The 12,763-nt window shown below is 39.4% G+C and overlaps 1 protein-coding gene across 1 annotated transcript in view; it reads left to right on the forward strand.

Annotated features, from left to right (window-relative positions):
- Positions 1–291: 291 nt before the first annotated feature.
- CAPN6 (calpain 6) overlaps positions 292–12,763 on the forward strand; it is a 166,906-nt gene continuing 154,434 nt past the window's right edge. The window contains exon 1 of the mRNA XM_073599355.1: positions 292–555. The gene's annotated coding sequence lies outside the window, so the exon portion shown is untranslated. The remainder of the gene's footprint in view (positions 556–12,763) is intronic.

Here is a 12,763-nt window from a genome sequence, read left to right on the forward strand (position 1 = left end):
ATAGCCTTGGTACAGCACAAATAGTCAATTATGACAACAGCCATTTGATGGCTTGACAGTTTGGATGAAATTACAAGCAATTGTGATGTTTATCTTTCACGCCATTCTTTGAATGTAACTGCTTGGGGAAAAGGTTAAATCTATGGATTTTGTTCCCCTTTAATAAAGCACATATGTGGAAATACCATAAACTGCACTCTGTTAGATTGTCTTTAGTCTTTTCAGCAAAGGTCAGTTGCAGCTTGTCTTCTACTCTTGTAACTTGCTCTACTCCCCTCCTTCCCATAATAGATCTTCTACTAAGTGTGGCTCCAGACTACACCTCCCAGAGTCCTAGGTCACTGAATCTCAGCCTTCTATTATGACTCACAGTCACAGCTCTTTATTACAAAGCAGGGGTATGAGGTTTAAACTCAAGATTCGCCTCTAATGAACACCACCTTGGTACGGTTTACAGCTCTGCGCAGTCCTGGCAGCTGGAACATGTTAGACTATTGATTTCTGGGATTGTTTTTCACTGAGCTGACAGAGCATAGAAAGCTGCAGAGTTCAGAGGTAAGACATATCAGATACAGAATGGTTTTCATCTTTCCAAAGGAAAACAAGTTTGTTTCCAATTCCAAGTACTTTTATTGTCTGTAGAGAATTAGAAATGCAGTATTCATTATTAGGGTTTCTGCATGATTCATCGGATTCAGAACACTGAGCATCTGATTCAGTTACATTGTCTGTTTATTTGGAAAATAATCTTTCCTGGCCTTCCAAGTGCCTCATTTAGCCATTTGCTTGTTTTATGCAGCGTGCAAATTATATGAAATATGGTTGTTTTGTACCAGAAATACGCAGATAACCAAAAACATTTACATGGCTGTTTGTTTAAAAGTGGAATTGCTGGTTTCAGTTAATTTTACATGCAAAAAATGTTTTTGTATCCTATATGGTACTATTATAGCTTCAACTTTATAAAGTGTTATATATGCATAATTTTTTATATTTTATAATTCCATTGTACAGACAAAGTATCTTCCAGATAGTCACCAGTAATACCTGCTATTTACACTAGAGGATTAATTAATAAGGCAAAGGACAAATAAATATGTTAACATAAAAACAAAGCTGTAATAAAAACAAAAATGTTATACTGTAGTTTACCAATCCCTAGTTGTGGTGGCTGTATTTGTTTTCTTCTTTTAGGCTTTCTTTCCTATATACAGTATCTCACAAAAGTGAGTACACCCCTCACATTTTTGTAAATATTTTATTATATCTTTTCATGTGACAACACTGAAGAAATGACACTTTGCTACAATGTAATGTAGTGAGTGTACAGACTGTATAACAGTGTAAATTTCTGTCCCCTAAAAATAACTCAACACACAGCCATTAATGTTTATACCGCTGGCAACAAAAGTGAGTACACCCCAAGTGAAAATGTCCAAATTGGGCCCAAAGTGTCAATTTGTGTGGCCACCATTATTTTTCAGCACTGCCTTAACCCTCTTGGGTATGGAGTTCACCAGAGCTTCACAGGTTGCCACTGGAGTCCTCTTCCACTCCTCCATGACAACAATACAGAGCTGGTGGATGTTAGAGACCTTGTGCTCCTGCGCCTTCCATTTGAGGAATGCCCCACAGATGCTCAATAGGGTTTAGGTCTGGAGACATGCTTGGCCAGTCCATCACCTTTACCCTCAACTTCTTTAGCTAGGCAGTGGTCATCTTGGAGGTGTGTCTCTGAAGGGAGGGGATCATGCTCTGCTTCAGTATGTCACAGTACATGTTGGCATTAATGGTTCCCTCAGTGAACTGTAGCTCCCCAGTGGCGGCACCATTCATGCAGCCCCAGACCATGACACTCCCGCCACCATGCTTGACTGTAGGCAAGACACACTTGTCTTTGTACTCCTCACCTGGTTGCTGCCATACACGCTTGACACCATCTGAACCAAATAAGTTTATCTTGGTCTCATCAGACCACAGGACATGGTTCCAGTAATCCATGTCCTTAGTCTGCTAGTCTGCAGCAAGCTGTTTGCGGGCTTTCTTGTGCATCATCTTTAGAAGAGGCTTCCTTCTGGGATAACAGCCATGCAGACCAATTTGATGCAGTGTGCGGCGTATGGTCTGAGCACTGACAGGCTGACCCCCATCCCTTCAACCTCTGCAGCAATTCTGGCAGCACTCATATGTCTATTTCCAAAAGACAACCTCTGGATATGACGCTGAGCACGTGCAATCAACCTCTTTGGTCAACCATGGCGAGGCCTGTTCTGAGTAGAGCCTGTCCTGTTAAACCACTGTATGGTCTTGGCCACCATGCTGTAGCTCAGTTTCAGGGTCTTGGCAATCTTCTTATAGTCTAGGCCATCTTTATGTAGAGCAACAATTCTTTTTTCAGATCCTCAGAGAGTTCTTTGCCATGAGATGCCATGTTGAACTTCCAGTGACCAGTATGAGAGAGAACACCAAATTTAACACATCTGCTCCCCATTCACACCTGAGACCTTGTAACACTAACGAGTCACATGACACCGGGGAGGGGAAATGGCTAATTGGGCCCAATTTGGTCATTTTCTCTTAGGGGTGTACTCACTTTTGTTGCCAGCGGTTTAGACATTAATGACTGTGTGTTGAGTTATTTTGAGGGGACAGCAAATTTACACTGTTATACAAGCTGTACACTCCTTTACATTGTAGCAAAGTGTCATTTCTTCAGTGTTTGTCACTTTTTGTAAATATATTTACAAAATGTGAGGGGTGTACAAAAATGTGAGGGGTGTACTCACTTTTGTGAGATGCTGTATATACATATATTCATCTGGTGATCCGGCCAGTAAGTCTGTTATCTTTTTAGCTTCCTTTAATAAACAAAGCTGTCCAGCAAAAGTGGCAGTTAGAGGGTTGAGACAAACTATGTACAGGGGTGCTTAAAATAGTCAGATTTTATTCATGTAAAACCTTTATCCCGAAAGAGAAAAAAAACTGTTGCTGTAACTGCCTAGGTGTGTGTGTGTGTGTGTGTGTGTGTGTGTGTGTTTTTTTTATCAATGGGTGCTACAGGAAAGTAAAAAGTGGTATTTGGTCAGTTTAGTGTTTTTGAATTTACAAGCTTATTTTTCTTTTTAATTATGCATATAAAATCACTGTTTTACAATTAGACTTTTTAAACATGGTAAATCATTGACAGTAAGTTCACAAAACATGTGATGATCTAATACAAAAGTTGTACAAGATAGGACTTAACCCTTGGCTGGTTCAGTGGATATGCAGTTGACTAAAGGATAGATACCACAGTGTGGCTGTAAATGAGGTTCATTTACAACAGAGACCAGTCACTAGTGGTGTACCACAAGGCTCTGTACTGGGTCCTGTTCTAATTATTTTCTATGTAAGTGATATAACTAAAGGTTTGTTGGGCAAGTTATGTCTTTTTGCTGATGACACAAAGGTGTGTAATAGGGTTGATATCCCTGGAGGTGTCTGTAATATGGAACATGATTTGGCATTGCTGGAAGATTGGTCAAAGCAGTGGAGAATGCTGTTCAATATTTCTAAATGTAAAATAATGCACCTAGGGAAAAAAGAATTCCTTAAAGGAGTACAACATTTGGGATACAGTGTTTGCAAGCACTACAGAAGAAAACAATTTATCAGGTGCTTATTTCAAATGATTGCAAAATGAGCAAACAGTGTTCCCAGGCAGTGGGGAAAGTGAATATAACACTAGGATGCATCACTAGAGGGATCACCAGCAGGAGGAAGGAGGTCCTGATTCCCCTATAGTGAGACCTCATTTAGAATACTGTGTCCAGTTCTGGAGACCACACTTACACAAAGATATTGATAAAATAGAACAAGTCCAGAGACTGGTAACAAAAATGGTGAAAGGTCAGAGGGATAAAACTTTGAGAGCGACTTCAGGAACTTAATATGTACAGTCTGGAGGAAAGAAGCGAAATGGGAGACATGACTGAAACCTTTAAATACATCAACAGGGTGAATACTGTTCAAGAGGGCAGTATTTTCAATATGAAACCAAAATCAAGAACATGGGGACAAGACCTCAGACTAACTGGAGGAAAGTTCAAAACTAATCTTAGAAAGTATTATTTTACTGAAAGGATAGTTGATGCTTGGAATGAACTACCAACAGAGGTAGTGCAACAATCAACAGTAAATTGATCCAAACATGCTTGGGACAAACTTAGATCGATAGTCAGACAATACAGTTAACAAAAAAAAAAACACCAAAAAAATGGGCATACTCGATGGACTACTTGGTCTTTTTCTGCCGGAACTTTTCTATGTTTCTAAAACATGTAGAACTGCATGCTTGTTAGCAACCCATTAATGACTAATACAGCCCATTGATGGGTCAAACCGCTGGTTGAATGAAAATAAAACTGGCCCAATACCCCCATCCACACATTGGAGGTGGATAGGGGGAATATTCCACTGAGCTATGGTATTCAGACAGCGGGGATACTCCCCCACTATCACAATACACTGATCAGCATTAAAGGCTTGATACTGTGTTGCTAATTGAGTGGGAAAATCTGCCAGGGCAGTTGTACAGAAGTCAATTGGTAGATTGACTTCTGTACAACTACAGAGCCCATACATGGATTGAAATTCATCAATTCCCTGCTGAACCAGATGAATTTCGATCCATGTATGGCTGGCTTGATCTAAGTAGGTCTTATCTGTGTGTGTGTGTGTGTGTGTGTGTGGATAGATAGATAGATAGATAGATAGATAGATAGATAGATAGATAGATAGATAGATAGATAGAGGGTGCTTACCTCCTCTAATTCACGCAACACCCTGTGTTTTCTTGCAACTTTAGTCATTTTCATAACAGTAGCATATTACTGAGCTTGAAGAAATCTGCTCTTCTGTTTGGAGTTTACCACTTCAACATTGGTATGCAATACTTAATTATTTCCAAAATTAAAAATAAGAAATATTTCTAAATATATAGCATTTGGTACAATACTCCATAAGGCTCTGTTTCCACTACTGCGAGTTGTTGTGCGACTTGACACATGTGCAAAAAAAAAAAACTTTGTCGCAGTAAGTGGGCTTAGCACCATATAGCAATATGGTGTGACCAAATCCCCATATTTTTTTTATAATGTTTTTCTAGAAATGCTTAGGTGTTTTAAACTAGCCTTGCTTGAGGTAAATGTCTTTTTTGCATGTGTGCGCTGTAATATTTTCTTCTACTGTATGGTCTTATGGCTGCACCATCTTTAATGCATTTTTTTAGAGTGTGCCCCCCAAATATCTTGTTTGTATATTGTATGGATTCTGACCAAATCCTTTTGGGTGCGGAGCACCTCACTACATAACATAAGTACCTTTTAATTAGTGTCCACTTGTGTCATGGGTGGAGACCTTATGATTCTCCCATTTAGAAGAGTGCAATGCTCTCATGGTTCAGAGATGCAGGTTCTCCCACTCCATGGATAGTGTAGGACCCACTGATTATGGGGTACTTTGTCGCAGTAAGTGGGCTTAGAACCATATAGCAATATGGTGTGACCAAATCCCCATATTTTTTGATAATGTTTTTCTAGAAATGCTTAGGTGTTTTAAACTAGCCTTGCTTGAGGTAAATGTCTTTTTTGCATGTGTGCGCTGTAATATTTTCTTCTTTTGACACATGTGAAGTCGCATGACAAGTAAAAATCCTTGTATTTCAATGGTCACTGTTCTGATTGGTGCGACTCAAGTCGCAGTGACTCTTGTTCCTACTTTGTGCAACTTGTTCTCCTGTGATTCTCGCCAGTCACATTAAATTGCATCAAAAATTGCATTGCAAAGTAGCACTGTAAATTTGGGGTCGCAATAGTGGAAACCTAGCCTAAATGCTCACTTTACAAATTGAGATCAGTTGCCATTATGGATAGTATATTTACCTGGATAGAAATATGGTTACCGAAGCGCGTCCAAAGGGTGGTGATCAATAAATAACGTATCTTCTGAATGGTCTGGAGTTATAACTTAAATGAAATAGAGGTAGGAATAAGTAGTTCTCAAGTTTGCTGACAATACAAAGCAGTTTAGCAGTGTTGCAAAGCAATGTTCTTTATTGTTCTCGATGTTAATTCATCAGTCTGCTCAGGCCGAATTAAAATGGACTCTTTAGGTGACTTATTGATCTTCTCTCAGGAGTCATTTTAACATGAGATAAGAATGTACAGCATGTTATTTAGATAGGAAAGAGACAGTAAATCAGATCCTTATATATGAAATACAATTATCAGTATATAAATAAATATAGGCAGGTGTTACAATTATGACAGGACACTGAAGTTACCATTAACCTTACAATGTAGAACAAAATGTACTCTGCACAGACAATTTGATTAATTATCTAAAGTGCCCAAATACAGAGGAAACAAATGACATTTTCCAGTACTACTCCAAGTAAAAAACTATTTGTACTTGGTTTCGATCTTCTCTATAACATTGAAGTATTGCTTCACAATTTCCGAATTTCACACATCTTCTGTACTGCATATTGAGACTAATATGGTAAGCTCTCAGTTCTAGAAGACACAATCCAGCTGTCAGGCCCGTTTAGACAGCACAAATACCAAGATCTTTCATAGCAATGACTTATTAACCTCTGATTTAAAGCAAATCCATGGAATGTGAACTATAATCACAGTGCTGCAATGCATGATAAAACATACGGAAATTGCATTGCATTAATATATATATACTGTGTATATTGCTTTACCTGCTAAAGGATTTGCAATTCTCTCTTCTTCATTGTCAGCACATGTACACTACAGCAGAGTCTGGTTGGCTCAGAGTACTGACTCTCTCATTTTACTTTTCACAGTTTAAATAATATGCAGTGAGTTGCAGGAACCTTAAATCTAGACCAATTTGGGTACTTACAGTGTTGTATTTAAAGATACATATCCTTTTTAAAAATCCCGCCCCATTACCCTGCAAGTCTTATACTCACCTGTCCTTGATCCAGCCTGTCCTTGATTCAGCAAGATATCAATGGTGTTGCCATCAGAGTACCAACCTTTAGTGCACTGTGCATGCCTTTTTTTTTTTTTTTTTTTTTTTTTTTTTTTTTTTTTTTTTTTTTTTTTTTTTTTTTTTTTCGTTTACAAACGTTTTTAATAGGGTATTTGAGCAAGTACAAAATATAAATGCGCAGAGGGTGAAAAATACATTCAAGATTCGAGGTGTGATTGTACAGAAGAATACAACTCTCATTGCGACATCAGATAAGTAAGAGAACAAAATAACAGAATACAAAATTAAGAAAAATGTATAATTAAAATAACAGCTTTACTTCCGTAAGATAAAGAATATGACTAGTGAGTTTATGGTCAAAGTAAGCAGATCTATATGCCAACATCAACCATACTTGATGAGTAATCTTAAAAGATATCAAAACAAACTGATGTATATGGGGGTAGGAGGAACCCCTATATATAGATTATACCTGGTAAGCTGACCAATTTGTCCATTTGCGTTCAAAAATGTTCATGGAATCCATGAGAGTGTGGTGCACTCTTTCCAGAAGTCTTATGCCCTGTACACACGGTCGCATTTTCCGGAAAATGTGTGATAGGACCTTGTTGTCAGAAATTATGACTGTGTGTGGGCTCTATCACACAATTTCCATCGCAATTTCTGACACACAGTTTGAGAGCTTGCTATAAAATTTTCCAACAGCAAAATCCGTTGTCGGAAATTCTGATCGTGTGTACACAAATCCGACGCACAAAGTGCCACTCATGTCAGAATAAATTAAGAGACGAAAGTGATTGGCTACTGCCCCGTTTATAGTCCCGACGTATGTTTTTTTTTTTTTTACGTCACTGCTTTTTAGAACGATCAGATTTTCCAACAACTTTGTGTGACCGTGTGTATGCAAGACAAGTTTGAGCCAACATCCATTGGAAAAAATCCATGGATTTTGTTGTCGGAATGTCCGATCAATGTCCGACCGTGTGTACAGGGCATAATAGATTCCAAGCGGAAGAGCACCTGTGACCATGGAACCGAGGGGCATCGCCAATATAGGGCAATCTCCCATTGGATGGCACTAAAAAGTGTATGTGCTAGCCTCAGAAGATTTTGAATATCTGTAGCTTAGTTACACTTTAGCATTAATCTTTCTATTGACCGGCTTATTATTTTGTCTAACTGGTGAATTGCTTGCATGCCAAAGAGTTCTTTCCTTGGTTAAAGATTTTCTTAAGTATACTATTAATATTATAATACTACTAATTAGTAGTTGTATACTTTAACACTACCGCTAGCATTTAACCATTGTTGTGCCAAAGGCCGAGTTCAGCTTTAAACTCGGCATTGCAAAAAAAACATTTTAAATAACTAAAAGCATTCTGATTTTGAATACAACATTATCACCTTCCAGCTGGTAATTGTAGCTGATCAGCTGGTAAGAGTACCTCCTATACACCATTTTGGTTCATTAAAATAATTGCATTTACATCAATAAAAATGGAAGAGAAATTAATTAGGGACACGAAATAGAAAGAAAAACTCCCCATTTTCAGCCCTGCTCACCAGAGAGCTCTCCACAGTTCATGCACATTAAGATCCCTCTGATCTGAATTAGTTACAGCGTGGCTCTTTTCATTAAATAGGTAACTTACAGTTCCATCTTGGCATGTTAAGTGTCCCTTTGGGTGATGCTTTTTTATGCATTTACAGAATCTTGTTATATTTTTAATGATTATGGAGCATCAGAGCTTTATTTTTTTTATGAATTGCTTGATGTTTCACCATAGTGATTACATTTTAATTTAGGTTTTTTAATTCTGTTGCATTGAACAATAATTAACAGTAAAGTAATCATTGTATTCCTCTAGGAAAGGAACACACATAACTTGCTGTGAATAGAAATCCTTTTGCTAAGAGGTGTTTCCTATAATAGTCTGTTTATTACTGCTACATCCATTCTCACAATTTATGGATCAATATTTACTGTGTGCATTTATTGAGAAATTGCACATTATTGTCAGGACGCTTTTATGTATTTTCAGTAATTATCAATTGTGTGCTGGTAATTCTGCTGGATTGTGGCATGGCCCCTGATTCATTATGTAGCAATATCACTCACAAAAAAAAGTGATTTGCTTGTTTAGGACAAAACAACATTCATTAAGGCCCTACTCCCTTCTCCGTGTCCAGCATATACTTTCCTTTCCTTAGCTCTTCTTCATTGTTAAGTGCTGGGCAGGTCAATGTGCTAATATATTCAGCATGCATGGCTCTCCTACATACATAACATGTGAGGAATGCTGCTAATGCTGTTTTTTTAATATGCCTTCTATAGAGCTCTCATCCTTATAATTCCTTTACTGACTGCAATGTCACTGTCCTAGAACAAACCTGTATATGTCAGATGTACCTCTAATGCACATCACTCTTCTGGGTTAATAGCATTCTTTTCCAATCGATTTTATTAAGTTTATAAGCCATACAGTATAGAAAAGTACCGGTAGAGGAACTGCATGACCGGGGATCACCGTCATCTAAGATGAGGGGTTGGGTTTGTGATTTTCCAAGTAATAAAGCAAGGATAATAAAGACAGCCCCAGAGCAATGTACCTTCAAATACACAGCAGCAGTAGATCTCAAGTTTCTAGTCTGATAGGCCTTTAGGCTGCTCAAATTTACAAACATGAATACGCACACAAACAAAACCACACAAAATGTTAAAATTGCCTCCCAGAGCCCATTCACACTTGTATATTGTGGCATGTATGCTAAAACACACATTCCCACAATGCAATTGCTTTGTGTGTGCTTTTATTTATTAAAGGTGTAAAAATGAAAATGAAACAGTTCCATAAGACCCGTGACAAATAGAGCTCAGATTATAGAAGACTTGAATCCCCCTTCTCAGGCAAGTTCCATAAAGAATGTAGCAGTATAACTGAAATAAAGATTATACACATATAGTGACCATTAACCAGTTAAATGGTAAGTGCTCAACTATACCAGAAAAACCCCGTGACGATGTCCTGTGGTGTGACGAAACGTGTAGGGAGGAGCGACATTCTGACGTTCCCGGAAGTTAGCTGGCTCAATTATTTTAATGCTATTTTTACTCTATTTAGATAACTGTAAGTGTTCATTTGTCTTTTGAAGTGTAAAATAAATGTGAAGGTTTTATACTATGCGAGCCTTTGTTGTTTTATGGGGATCCATTAACTGTGCCTGATTCGTGTGAGGACTACCATCGCTGAGGCCAAGGAGTCCAGTATATTGCACAGAGATCCCGGGCTGGGGTATTAGCCATCTGCGCTCTGTGGTCCCCTGTAACAAGGGGCCATAGTGATCTGGCAGTGTGTGCTGAGGTGGAGACATTTCCTATTCCTATTTTTTGCACGTTTTTCTTTGGTTGCCCTGGATGAGTTAACAAGCATTTTGCACGGACTATTTTGATATTTTTTTCTAATTTCTATTTTTTTCTCACCAACATCACATATGGACTCATTGCCATCATTCATTTAACTATTTTATTATTTTTCTGGTATAGTTGAGCACTTACCATTTTCACCATTTAGCTGGTTAATTGTCACTATATGTGTATAATCTTTATATCAGTTAGACTGCTACATTAATGGGTAACACCCACTAGATATTGTGTCTTTAACTGAAGGTTATTTCACTGGTACATCGTGCACACCCTTTGTGGTTAGTGGATTCATATTTTTGTATTGTGTTTTTCCACTTTTTTATTATTTCAGATATATGTATGTATGTATGTGTGTGTGTGTGTGTGTGTGTGTGTGTGTGTGTGTATATGTATATGTGTATGTATATGTATATATATATATATGTGTATATATATATATATATATATATATATATATATATATATTATTATACAGGATTTATATAGCGCCAACAGTTTGCGCAGCGCTTTACAACATGGGGCAGACAGTACACTTGCAATACAAATCAATACAGGAGGGATCAGAGGGCCCTGCTCGTTAGCGCTTACAATCATAGATATATATATATATATATATATATATATCATTTATATCTGTGAGTGCACACATTCTTAATAGTCATTGCCTTATAGGCTAATTTATTTAGCGCAGCTTCCCCCTTTTTTGTATTTCTGTTTGGTGTTGTATAACATCTTGAGTTGCAGCTTAAGTACTTTTAGCTAATAGCGCAGTTTTTGTCTTTACCTTAACAAGGTCCATAAAGACATGGATAAGCTAGTTTGGGGTGGAGGAACTTGACTGGCCTGGACAGAGTCCTGACCTCAACCCGATAGAAAACCTTTGGGATGAATTAGAGCAGAGACTGCAAGCCAGGCCTTCTCGTCCACATCAGTGCCTGACCTCACAAATGCGCTTCTGAAAGAATGGTCAAACATTCCCATAGACACACTCCTAAACCTTGTGGACAGCCTTCCCAGAAGAGTTGAAGCTTTATAGCTGCAAAGGGTGGGCCAACTCAATATTGAAACCTACGGATTAAGACTGGGATGCTATTAAAGTTCATGTGCGTGTAAAGGCAGGCGTCCCAATATTTTTGGTAATATAGTGCACCTAAAGTGGAATGAAAGACCTTGAAACCTACCTGTGCTGCAGTAGTCTAACGCCCAAGAGGTTCCTCGCTGGGGCTGGCATCTTCTCCATGGCTTCTTCTGAGTATTGATCTACGACCATTTTGCTTAGCCGATGCAGGGTGAAATAATCCTGCGCAGGTGTTCAGTCATCCCAGAACACAGGCACTGTGCTAGAACATAAACAGTGTACATTTTAACCACTTGCCGACCGCCGCACGACTATATACGTCGGCAGAATGGCACGGGCAGGCAAAAGGACTTACAGGTACGTCCTTGCCTGCCCGCGGGTGGGGGGTCCGATCGGACCCCCCCCCCCCCCCGGTGCCTGCGGCGGTCGGCAAATCTCCCCCGGCGATCGGTGGGGAGGCCATCCATTCGTGGCCCCCCCCTCGCGATCGCTCCCAGCCAATGGGATAATTTCCCTGCCTCTGTATTGTACACAGAGGCAGAGGAAATGATGTCATCTCTCCTCAGCTCGGTATTTTCCGTTCCGGGCCAAGGAGAGAAGACTGTAATGTGAGCACCAACACACTACACACACAGTAGAACATGCCAGGCACACAAAACACCCCGATTCCCCCCCCCCCCCCCCCCCCCCCCCGTCACAAACTGACACCAAGCAGGTTTTTGTTTTTTTTTTTTTTTTTTCTGATTACTGTATTGGTGTCAGTTTGTGACAGTTACAGTGTTAGGGCAGTGAGTGTTAAGCCCCCTTTAGGTCTAGGATACCCCCCTAACCCCCCCTAATAAAGTTTTAACCCCTTGATCACCCCCCCGTCACCAGTGTCGCTAAGCGATCATTTTTCTGAACGCTGTATTAGTGTCGCTGGTGACGCTAGTTAGGGACGTAAATATTTAGGTTCGCCGTCAGCGTTTTATAGCGACAGGGACCCCCATATACTATCTAATAAATGTTTTAACCCCTTGATTGCCCCCAGTTAACCCTTTCACCACTGATCACCGTATAACCGTTACGGGTGACGCTGGTTAGTTCGTTTATTTTTTATAGTGTCAGGGCACCCGCCGTTTATTACCGAATAAAGGTTTAGCCCCCTGATCGCCCGGCGGTGATATGCGTCGCCCCAGGCAGCGTCAGATTAGCGCCAGTACCGCTAACACCCACGCACGCAGCATACGCCTCCCTTAGTGGTATAGTATCTGATC

Source organism: Aquarana catesbeiana, linkage group LG09 (assembly GCF_042186555.1).
Source record: "Aquarana catesbeiana isolate 2022-GZ linkage group LG09, ASM4218655v1, whole genome shotgun sequence".
NCBI classification, from domain to species: Eukaryota; Metazoa; Chordata; class Amphibia; order Anura; family Ranidae; genus Aquarana; species Aquarana catesbeiana.